The following is a 13,612-nucleotide window of genomic DNA, read 5'->3' on the forward strand; positions in this document are numbered from 1 at the left end:
CCAAGCAATAAAAAAAAATACCTAGTAACCAATCGGTGGTTTGGGAACACTTTACTAAAGTGCAACCTCTTGACCATAATAACCCAAAAGCTCAGTGTAGTTATTGCACTAAGCTATACAGTTGCCACTACAAGAATGGCACTTCATCTATGTTACACCACCTCCAGAATGCATGTAAAACTTCCCCTCTTAGATTTAAAGGAGTTAGAAAAAGTCAGTCATCTGGTGTTAAGAGGAATGGAGAGGGAAGAGTGTGTAGCCCACAAAGTCTAGTGAAGTATGATGCAGAAAAACTTAGGGTGTCAACTGTTAAGTTTTTTATTAGGTGTGAATTGCCTTTTAGGCTTGTGGAGAACGAAGGGTTTGTCGAGTATGTGGCTAATTTAGAGTCTCGATTTACTTTGCCATCTCGAATCACTTTAAAAAGTGATTGTATTAAGCTGTATAACGAAGAGAAGATACAGCTAAAAAAATTGTTGGATGGTCAAAGAATCTCTCTAACCACCGATACCTGGACATCGGTGCAAAATATGAACTACATGTGTATTACTGCACATTTTATTGATTGCAACTGGAAATTGCACAAAAAAATATTAAAGTTTTGTCAAATTCCCAACCATAGGGGCGAAACTATTGGGAGGATGTTAGACTTGGGGTTGCATGATTGGGAGATTAATAAGATCTTGACTATCACAGTTGATAATGCTTCTTCTAATGATGTTGCTGTTGATTATATGAGGAGGAGAATAAAAGATAGTGATTGTACCATATTGGGTGGTGAGTTTCTTCACATGCAGTGTGCTGCCTATATATTGAATTTGATTGTTATGGACGGCTTGAGAGAAGTTTATGAGTTTGTAACAAGAATTAGAGATGCCGTTAGATATGTGAAGTCTTCACCGTCGAGGTTTGCCAAGTTCAAGGCTTGTGCGGTAAAGGAAAATATTAGTGGGAGGATGATTTGCTTGGATGTTCCTACTAGATGGAACTCCACATATTTGATGTTGAGTACCGCTGAAAAACACAAACAAGCCTTTGAACACTATTATATGTGTGTGGATAGTGAATTCGTGAACCCCACTGTTGATGATTGGAGAAAAGCACATATTTTTGTAGAGCTGCTGAAAGTATTTTATGATGTTACATTGAACATTTCTGGTTCTTTGTATGTGACGGCTAATGTATACTTCCAAGAACTCTGCACAATTGAAGATACATTAAATGATATGTGCAATAGTCATGATATTATCACTAGCACCATGAGCATAAATATGAAAAGTAAGTATGAAAAATATTGAGGTAGCACAGATAGATTCAACTTGATGATATATGTTGCTTTTGTGCATGATCCATGATATAAAATGATAGCACTAAAGTTTTGGTTGAATCAGTGCAAAGGGGATGAGTTGGCGGATAGGATAGAGGCCAAGGTTAAACTCTTGTTAAGGCGCTTGATTGAGCAGTATAACAAATTTCGTGTGGATAGTGGGGGGAGTTCTAATGTGGTTCAAGGGAGGCCAAGCACTACTTCTACTACTATGTCGACTAAATTTGATATCAGGTTAGAGAAATTTCTTTTGGAGCAAGGGTTTATGGAGTTTAGATCAGAACTAGATCGGTATTTGTCGGAGGGGTGTGCACAGAAATCACCCAGTTTTGATATTTTGGATTGGTGGAGAGTTAATGTCACCAATTATCCTGTCCTTGCTGAGGTAGCACGTGATGTGTTATCCACTTTCATTTCCACTGTTGCCTCGGAGTCCGCATTTAGTACTGGAGGACGCATCTTGGATCCTTTTAGGAGCTCATTGTGTCCAGAGACCGTCGAAGCCCTCATTTGCACTCAAAATTGGTTAAAGACCAAACCTGTCGACATCCAGGAGTTGGAAGAATATGTACAGTCGATGGATCTTGAAGGTAAGTTTGAAACTTGAAATATTTTTTTAATATCTGTTTATCTCGATTTATTATCTATCTAACTCATTGTTAATATTTTTTTAGATGATTCTGTAGCTTCATCTTCAACAGTGGCTGCAGTGAGTCTCTCTTCTCATTCATGTTAAAAAAATTCAAGAGTAAGTGTTTTCTTCTTGCATAATCTTACTTTCTTAATGTACTACAAATTTTGCATGAAAAAGTTTCAGTTTCTTCTGTTAATATATCTCTTAGATCTAATTTATGTAGGCTTCATAAACGAAATATGAATTGAGATTTGAAAACTTTTTCTTACTTTTTTTGGGGACCAGTTTCTGTTGAAGCAGTGCCTGTGTTGTCCATGTTCTCTTTGCTATGGCCAATTCTTAAATCTTGTTGGTTTTAGGTCACGGTGGTTGGGATGGTGTTTGATAAAGCTGGAAGGAACACGGATATTGGTTTCAGCATTGACGATGGAACAGGACGGATTGGATGCAGAAGATGGTAATATCTTCATTTTGATAAGACTACACGAAGTGTGATGCTGTGTTTATGTTTTATCTTGGCTCCTTAGATTTCACATCAGTGCAATATTTGATAGCAGAAACTAGAGGAGCATTTTTGAAAGATGGCTCCTTATATTATTGCCTTTTCTTTTTCAGTTGATGCTATTCTTAATTCCAAATCCACTCTACACTGAAAAACAAGTCTTATTCTTATTTAATTATTTTATAGGATGAATGAGAATTTTGACACAATAGAAATGGAGGAAATACTGTAAGTTCTCTGTCTTCTACCGGTTCTTGTAATGAGATGTCATAATGCAAAAAAAGTTTGATAACCATAGACAGATAACCATAGAAAGTTTGTCTTCTACCTAGATGGTTGGTTATTGATGGGATACTTAACAGCATAGCTAACCATAGACAGATAAATTAAAATCATAGTAATAAATATTCTCAACAACTCTCTTTTCTTATCTGTTCGAGTAATACCAATGACATATATATATTTTTTTCTTGCAGATGGGTGTTGTTGTGTGGGTTTGGGCCTCCTTGTTATCGTTGGTGGTGGCTTATACTTTGGAGCTGGAGTGTTTACTTTTAGTTCTATTATTTCTGATTTTTATGTATTAGAGTTTAATTAAAGTAATGTATGTGTTTTGTAATATTCTTAATAAATTAGTTCAAACAATGTAATATGTAGTTGATTGCATCTTGTATGTCGCATGCATTTTACATGATGAATATTGATTTTTTTATTTTACATGTATTTGTATAAAAAATAAAAAAAAAATTCGGGTTCAACCCGGAATCCAGAATCTGGGTTTCAAAAAATCCAGATTTATCCGGGTTCCGGCCCGAATTTGAAACCCGGGTCCCGGGCCGGGTATACCCGGATTCCCGGGTTGGAACCCGGATGAACAGTCCTAGTTCAAATTAATAAATATAATTTGTGCCTTTTTCTTCTTCGGGATATATATACGGACGGTCTGCCATTACTAATACTTTAGATCTACGTACACTCCTCCCAAAACAGAGTTTGAGGCAGAAAATGAACAGAAGGAAATAATTAAAAATTCAAAAAAATAAAATAAAAAATAATTCTTCGAGTGCGTGCTTCAAAATCACAGGTCAAGGCGAATTTATTTTATTCGAAGCAAAAGATCAATTAAATTAAACTGATGAAGTACTAATTTTTTTCGTGTCAAAACTAGTCTGCTACATGAGGCAGCAAAATATTGTGATCATGATCAGTAGAAACAGTTAATTTTTAAGGTTTGAAGCACATGATCACTTTCGTGGAAAATGAACCAAAAGACAACCATTCATGAATGTCCCCCTAGCTAGTTCGACCTTTTCCAGGTACCGTATTCATGAGTTTTGAGTCCGTGCATGGCAAGCATATAGAAATTATAATTAAATTTATGTGTGTGTGTGAAATGCTATGCCAATATTCATGCATTTTTAAATTCTAATTAATACTTTGGCATCATTCTCTCCAAGCATGATATATCTTTTTATATATATAAAGAGTCTATGAAATAAATTTTCTTATTTTAACAATTTTTATTATTTTTTTGTTAAAATTTAACGTCGTTCGTCTAATTCCCGTGAACCATGAAATTCTCATTTATCAGCAATCATCATTTCACATCACCATTGCATGAATAGAAAAAACAATTGCTGCAACTGACCGTCGAGAATGAAAAAAAAAATAGATATTTATACACTAAAGTAAATAGTATATTTATTATTAAACAGTAAAAAAAATTTTAAAAAAATATGCACATTTCTTTTGCATATTGTTCTTCTTTACAGGTGATTTTTCTAAGAAAAAAATTTTACTTCTTAATTTTATTTGTCATTTCTTCTTTTCCCATTTATTTGTTTGATCATTTGCGTGTATATGATTTTAAGTATAATATTTTCTACCCTTTTTTTTTGTTACTACAGTGCTTATATATTATTGTTATTTTTTATGATTAGCTTTCAGCTCTAGTCAGTTAAAAGACTTTCAAAACTGAAGATTTTTGTTTCATCTTTACAAGTGTACGGTAATATTGATTTTGAAATTTTTTCTAAATAAATTATTTTCTAGATTTTTTTTATTATTTATTTCAATCCGTCTGGTAATCCCAACAATTATATTCACCCAACACATGTTATAACATATTTCAAAAGTAAAAAATCTCAATTGCTTTGTACAATCTTATATGGCTTCAGGTCTTTTATTAAATTTCTTAAGTTCTTTTTTTGTCGTTTGTCTTCAAGTCTTTTGGTTGAGTCTGGACATTTCTACTTATAATCTTTGTAAGTGTATGTTATTATTTTTTTGTATTGTCATTTGTTATATAATTCTTTTCCTATTTTATGAAATTGTAAGTGTGTTGGAGAAGTTTTTGTCACAAACCAAGCAAATCATACAATATATACAACCTAACATAAATTGTGAGTGTATTATAAAAATCATATAAAAAACAAATGTTGTGTGGAATTTTCTCTTTTTGAATTATTATTTTTCTGTTTAATATTGTATTTGTGACTTCGTTGGTATTGTGTATACGGACGGTACTGTGTTCGAACAGAATTATTAAATTATGTCTATGCATTAAATTATTAATTGATTTTTTTTATATAAAAACCATATTATTTATTAAAAATAATCATTTTACTAGATTAGGCAAACGTGCTTAGCACGTTGCTCCTGCACTAGTGTATATATATAGAGTAATTCTACATACAACCGTGAAGTACGTAACCGCCGCGTAATCGCTTTAAAAAAGAGTGGAGTCCAGTATTAAAAAATTAATTTTTTTCATGTGGATTTCATGTTTTATTCATTTTTTTCAAAACGATTACGCGACGGTTACGCAATTCACGGTTGTAAGCATATTTTCTCATATATATATATATATATATATATATATATATAGTCATGTCATTAATGTTCTTTCGAACTCATGATACGCTTTTCATTTGGAGTGAAAACTAAAGAACTTAAGTTATTGCATGGTAATTAATGACATGATGTATTATTAAATATTCTAACCCATTATTGTAGTGTGCACTTGAGTAAAGTAAGGATTAACAACCCTAAATGAATTAATTATTAATATTGAATAATCTATACGTACACGAGTACCCTAGCTAGCTAAAATAGGAAGTTCTCAGCGTGTCATGCATGTACGTAAATACATTAAAACTCTTTATGGTTGTACAGCCTTTACAATTTCTACACACTATATTTTTTTATAATTTTTAAATTTTTTAATATTTTTTTTTAAATTTTTTTTAAGTTTATTCTTTTTAAACTAATTTAATTTTTTTATTTATTATTCATATATTAAATATTTGATAAAAATAATAATAAAAATTAAAAATTATATAATATATAAAAAATTATATAAATAATAAGAAGTTACATAAAATTTTTTTTATAATTATTAGAGGGAAATCAAAATACCGAAATTTTTTATGTCAAATTAGAATGTGACAAAGCTGGCTTTCACATCAATAATATCTTTTTGAGAGCTGGAAATCCGACATTTTGTCCCGTACTTCCAATCTAATTAATACAAGCTTTCCCCAAAAAATAGGTTAAACGTACGTACGCGTATGAATTAATTATTTCTAATTAGCTAGATGGAATTGGAACTGCCGGTAAATATCCATGAAATAATTGAAGTTAGGAAGACGTGTTATATATATATATATATTAATTAATTTAAGCTATATAGTAGGCACCATTAATATTCTTGTAGAACTCTCAGCAAATTCCACGTAGTGCCAACTTTATGCACATAATAAAATGGCGAAACGGGACGCAACTGCATTCGTGATGAAAGCATTCCCATGTGCATTGGTACGTACATCTTTCATAAATGGTTCCACGTTGAGAAAACCCTCCCCTAGTTGCTAACTCCCCCTTGAAAATTAAAAATATTAGTATATGAGTACTACTATTCTAATGCCGGTATACTATATATTGTTTACGTGATGTGGATGGTGTGCTCTCTTTACACACTAGTTTGATAATAGAATAATTCTCTCTCTATATATAAATATATATATATATATATATATATATATTATAGATGTAAAAGTTTAACTAGGACTATATGACTAAGTTGATAAGTTTTAATAGGATTAGGTGATTAAAATGATAAAGTTTATCCTATTATTAAGTTGGTAATTTTGGATGAATGTAAATTATTGATTAAATTTATCTATAATAATATTAAGTTTATCTATGAGGTAGTAGAAGTTATTTAGATAAGTCATAAGTAGAAAAATAGAGTCACAATGAACCTGCACTTATCTAAAGAAGAAGCTGATCTGAAATCTGTTATTGTAATGAAGATTTATCGCGAAATGTCAGCATTCCATCAGGAGACGACCTCGCGACTGTCGGTAGAATCATTCTGAAACTAAAACTGCTTTTCAGATTGTTTATTTAAAGGATCCTATTGGTTAGGATCTGTAGATATGCAGATTTAGATATTTTCTAGAATACTTTTCAGTGTATATTTTTGTGAGAAAACTCCTTAGAGAATTTTTATATTATTTCTCTCAAAGAGTGTGATTGTGCTCCATGTTGAAAAATTGATTAGTTGAGTTTCAGCCACTGGAGTTCCAGGAGAAAAGTTAATGTTTAAAGATCGTCAGAGGTTCTGGTTGCTACTATGGTAGAAGACAAATGAGTCATTTGTCTGGTCAAATAAGAGTGTCAATTGACAAAAGTTTTGTAATTGAGTTTTACTTATAATTGATTTTCAAATAATAAAATTGAATTTTTTAGATTTGGCTCTCCCGTAGGATTTTATCTTTAAAGAGTTTTTTAAAGGGTTTCTCTTCGATACGAATCTTAGTGTTATGTAATTTATTTATTTTACGTTATTGTTTAATTATTAAATTAATTGCATGCTTGAAGACTAACCAATTTGTTGAATGAATTGATAGATATTTTCGTTGTGTTACATAGGTACTTAGGTAATATCAATTGGCATCAGAGTGTGATTCACTCATTCAAGTGTGATATGTGTCTCCCTATAGATCATGTCATCATCGTTATATGTTCCACTATATTTTGATGGAAAAAACTATACATATTGGAAAGTTCGTATGAAGGCTTTCCTCAAATCTTTGAATGAACGTGTGTGGTGTAAAGTTGAGCGAGGGTGGACTAAACCTGAGACAACTATTGATGCTTGAACAAGAGATGAGATCACCAACTCTAATTGGAATAGCAAATGACTTAATTCTATCTTGATGGCCTTATCTCCCGATGAATTTAAAAGAATCTCAATGTGTGAGAGTACTAAAGAAGTATGAGATGTTTTGGAGGTTATACATGAAGGCACAAGAATTGTAAAAAATCTAAAATTACAGTTACTAACCTCTAAATATGAGGAGATTAAAATGCTAGAAGATTAGAGCTTTAATGATTTTTATCTAGACTTAATGATATTGTTAATTACAGGTTTAATCTTGGTGAGAAGATGGAGGATTCAAGGGTCATGAGTAAGATTTTAAGGTCCTTGCCTGAAAAATTTCGCCCAAAGGTTACAACCATAGAAGAAAACAAGGATTTGGATGCTATTAAAGTTGAAGAATTGGTCGGCTCCATACAAACATATGAGTCATCTCTTCCTCAAATAAGAAAAGGTAAGTCCATTGCTTTAAAAACAGTAAATGATGATCAAGATGATTTTTCTGATAAAGAAAGTTTGAACGATGAGAATATAGATATCATTGTAAGGAAAATTAGAAAATTTTTGTTTACCAAGAAAGCTAGTGGAAAGCAAAAACAAGGTAAGGAATTTTCTGCAAAGAAAAAATATTCTAAAAATTGGAATATAGAAAAATTTGAGCAAAAAGATAAAGTGGAGTGCTATGAATGCTCAGGTTATGGTCATATAAGAATTGAATGTCCAAACTTTAAGAAAAATAAAAGAAAAACATTAAATATCACACTTAGTGACAATTCAGAATCTGAAAATTCAAGTTCATCATTTGGTGATGAAAATTATTTTGTAGCTTTTTCTACTGTTATTAATGATTTTTCTGATATTGTGCATATAAAATCTGAAAGTGAATTTGATGATAGTGACTCGAATATAGCTATTGTTGATACTGACCATAAGTTGAGTATACATGAAGCTTATAATGATTTATGTGAAGAAGTGGTCAAGTTGAAAAAACTCAACAAGAAGTTGTACAATAAACTCACACCTGTGGAGAATAAAAAGAATAACATTTCCGAGGCATTGAAAAATTCTAAAGTTTAGACATCGAGATTGAAGGCTAAAAAAGATGCACTAGACAAAAAATTGAAGAGTTCTCAAGAGTGCTAACAAAAAACTGCTACTTAGAAATTAGATGAGATGTTGAGTTGTCAAAAATCTAGTTTTGATCGCACGGGTTTGGGGTACATAACTTCCTAAGGTATGAAACTTTAAGCCTCATCATCCACTACCACTTCATCAAAATGTATCATTTTTATTAAAGAAAGTCGAGATGAGGAAGCTCCAAAGAAAGTCGTGTCTAAAACTTATGTTCCAAGAGCCTCACACGATATATCAATGACAAAGAAGCACAATCAAGGTAAGTCCAAAGGTAAGTTTATTCCTACTTGTCATCATTGTGGTATTTTTGGTTATATAAGGTCATATTGCTTTAACTTGAATAAAGTGAAGAAAAATAGAGGTGAAAGAAAGTTAAAAAAGAAGGGAAATACTCTAGAAAATCAAGTTGATGAGATGAGTCAACAAATCACCTTCATAACTCTAAAGTTTGGTGAATTAGCAGAATTTTGCTTTCACAATAAAGAAAAGATCATACAAAGTAGTGTTCATGAAAAGAATGAGCCAAAATTTAAAGTAAAGTGGGTGGTTAAAGAAAATGTCGTGTTACAGTAATTGATAGGATCACTTGCATGTTCTTACATTCCTTACATTTCATTTTATTAGTCTAGGACATGCATTTCATTTTTATGTTTTGAATTTATGTTTCTGTTTTCGGTTTTTAATAAGAAAAATAATATAAAAATTTTCTGGTTTGTTTATAATTTTTGGGAAGTGCTTACTTGATATGTCAAAATTTTGAGCACATATGTTCTCACAAAATAAATTTTTGAACTTATGCATCTCTCTATTTTGTGCAGTTCACTTTGTGCATACTAACCCTTTGGGTCATCTTGACAAAGTTCATTTATAAAGTACTGTGAGAAACTTATGTGTATGCACCTTATAATTAAGTTTCATATTTATTATTGAGATGCACACCATAGAGGGAGTCTATGCCTTGAATTAACTAATGCTAGTTGAACATAGTACAATAATATATAAATCTTCCCTTACCAAATACAAATAGTTGATCCATATAGAAAAAATTGGTGTTATATCATTACGGAAAAACAGCAAACACCATACATAGATCTATCCCTTAAAGTCCTTATAAAAAGAATCGTGGCTCAAATCATTGTGGAAAAATGTGAGCAACAAAAATGGACATGAAAGGGGCTGTGCAAAATCATGTTTAAAGGAGACTCATGTGTCTAGGCCCTAACATAAAGTTTGACTTTTGAGGTGAGTGACAATCTCTTGTGAGAATCTATAAGAAGAAAATACTCATGAATAATGTTATAAAAAATATATTGAAAAGAAAAAAAATAAAGAGTTAATTTTCTATATAAGCTTGCTTACTCACGCACTTACATGAATTTTAACATTGATGATCTTTTAAAGTGTGAACATCGATGGTGATTGTTGCAAATAAAAGGATGAACTCTATTGATTTTTTTTTTTTTTTTTTTTGTGAGTGACATTATGTTTTGAACTAAGATGCATCTAGGTATGTTTTTTGCCTCATTGCTTATATATAAAAATAAAAATTTTTGTTAAATGTTATTATTATTATTTATTTATTTTAGTTTATATAAAATAAATATAAAAATATAAAATATATTGAGGTATCGGTCAGTGTTGAGAGCTCTTTTTACATTTGCTGTATAAGTCCTAATGGTAGGTCTCTGTTTTGCTTCTAAGTCCAAGGGGATTCTATCGAGTAACCCATGCAGGGCAATAGTCACTTAAGCAACTTAAGTGTTTTAGCCCCACACGAGTACATGCCCAAGACTTACCCCCGATATTATTTCCTCTTCATTTGCAGGAACTCACCTAGATACACAACACTCTCCATTCTCAAGGCCTAGCCATATCTAACTTCACAGTTATCGGTTTCGTGCTTCTCGTGATTAAGACACAGAACAAATATTTCTAATCTACATTTCTTCATCACGATAAGGTGTCTATCTCAATCAAATCTCTCTCCTTCTCAAAGTTTTAGGATTTGACGTATATTTATGGAGATTGGGTTGTTGATTTTAGTTATGTGAAGTTGGGTCTTGGATTTTGGTTGGGTTGAGTATACATTTACACATATGATTACATGGATCTATATTATGCATGTATTGAAGATGATTTTTGGCAGGTATGTGATTATTCATGTCGGTTTTAAATTAATGCCCACCAAGTGTTTGTTTTTATGTCTTAACCAAGCTACTTCATTCATTTTGTCATAATTTTACTTACATTCATGCTTATACATCAGGTGCATTTAATCTATGAAAAGTTGAGACACATGGGAGTTGTTCATCATGTCTTTCTTAGTGTCTTTATCTCGACTCACATAAGTGATATTTATTATTTTATGAGTCTTGTCAGATTAGTGACAAAAAGGGAGAGATTTAAATGTGTTATTGATGGGGAGTTGCATGAGTTGAGGGGGTGAACGAGCTGAGGGAGAGTTGAATGAGTAAGTGAAGTAAGTGTATTGTTGAAAAAAAAAAGGGAGAGATTGAGGGGGAGCAACAAAATATTGAGAGGGAGAACTAAGTACTGAACATGGTTATTGATGATGATTAGAACACTATTTTATTAAGTTTAGAAATCACCATAACCTTTGATTTTGTTGAGACAAATTTCAAAGAATATTCTATGTCATTTCTTCTCATTACTATATTAAAATTTTCTTCACGAGATCTTGGTCTACTGGTTGTTTTTGTCTCAGTTAAACACTACATTCATCAAGTTGATTTTCTCACCAATTCGCCAAAGGAGGAGATTGTAGATGCAAGAAATTCCTCAAGTTGACTTTGTCATCAATCCGCAAAAGGGGGAGATTGTAGATGTAAAAGTTTGGTTTGGACTAAGTGACTAAGTTGATAAGTTTTGATAGGATTATGTGACTAAAATGATAGAATTTATCCTATCATTAAGTTGGTAATTTTGGATGAATATAAATTATTGATTGACTTTATCTATAACAATATTAAGTTTATCTAGGAGGTACTAGAGGTTGTTTAGATAAGTCATAAGTGGGAAAATTGAGTCCCAAAGAATTTGCATTTATCTAGAGAAGAGGCTGATCTGAAATTTGTTACTGCAATAAAGAGTTATTGCGAAATGTTAGCATTTCGTCAGGAGATGACTTCAGATTGCTTATTTAAAGGATCCTACTGGTTAGGATCTATAGAGATGCAGATCTAAATATTTTTTAGAATATTTTTTAGTGCATATTTTGGTGAGAAAATTTCTTGGAGAATTTTCATATTGTTTATCTCAAAGAGTGTGATCGTGCTCCATGTTGAAAAATTGATTTGTCGAGTTTCAGCCACTGGAGTTTCAGGAGAAAAGCCAATGTTTGAAGATTATCAGAGGTTCTGTCTGCTATTGCGGTAGAAGACAAATGAGTCATTTGTCTAGTCATGTAAGTGTGTCAATTGACAAAGGTTTTGTAATTGAATTTTACTTGTAATTGATTTTCAAATAATAAAATTGACTTTTTTGGATTTGGCTGCCCCATAGGGTTTTACTTTTAACAAGTTCTTTAAAGAGTTTCCCTTTGATACCAATCTTAGTGTTATGCAATTTATTTATTTTACGTTATTATTTAATTATTTAATTAATTGCAAGCTTGAAGACTAACTAGTTTGTTAAGTGAATTGATAGATATTTCTGCTGCGTTACAGGGATACTTGAGTAATTTCATATATATATATATATATATATTAAAAGTTACTCTTCATTTTATATTTGTTATCTCCGGTCAAACTGATTAATTAGCTTTCTACGTCAACTACTTGGATGAAAAATTACTTAAATGCAACAAATTAATTAGTAGGACGAAGATAACAAATTTAGGATAGGAAATTTCTCTAAAAACTATCTTACGTGGGGCTCATCTTAATAAAATACCCACATAACGTCTACTATTTATCTACTACCAACGATGTAACAGACGTAGTAATCATAAAAAAATAGAATTAAAAAAAATAAATATTAAGTTGGTAGCATTTACTCATTAACAATACCATACATTATGACCAATATTGTGTATAACCAAATAGGCTGAAAGTGGCCCAATATCCTAAAAGGCATTAAAAAAAAAAAAAATACAGAAAAGGCCTGACGACCCAAAAGAAACCCAATCTACCGAAACCCATTCAAGCCGAGAACATACCCATTTCACACCAGCAACCCAATTTCAGCCCAGAACCATACCACACACCACGTGCTACAATCCCAAAGTGTATGCGTATCAGGGAATATGTCCGGTTCGTTTCGATCTTAAAAATATTTTAAAATTAAATTGATATATATCGACTTTAAGATTTAAAAAATCGATATTATATTTATTAAACTCCTAAATCGAGAGTTTCGATTTTATCGATTTTGATATAGTTTAGTCTGATTTTTTGATATATTATATATATAATAATATAGTGATAATTATATTATTATATATATTATAATTATATTATAAACTATAGTGATATATTATTGTATACTATAATATATAATGATATAACATTAGTATAACTACTAATATTATAGACTATAATGATAATATATTATTTATATAAAATTTTAAAATTTAATATTATATTAATTAATAATTTACCATATAATATAAAATTATATTATATATAATTATATATAATATAAATAATTATATAAAAAAAATTTATATAATATAAAAATTAATATATATATATATATATATATAAATATGAGCCGTTCCGATTTGATTTGGTGTTAAAAAAAAAATTGAAATCAAATCAATTTCGATCGATTTCCAAAAAAATAAAATCGATACCGGACCGTTCGGTCGATCCGGTGAACCGTTTTTTTTTT

Source organism: Juglans regia, chromosome 11 (assembly GCF_001411555.2).
Source record: "Juglans regia cultivar Chandler chromosome 11, Walnut 2.0, whole genome shotgun sequence".
Classification (NCBI taxonomy): Eukaryota; Viridiplantae; Streptophyta; class Magnoliopsida; order Fagales; family Juglandaceae; genus Juglans; species Juglans regia.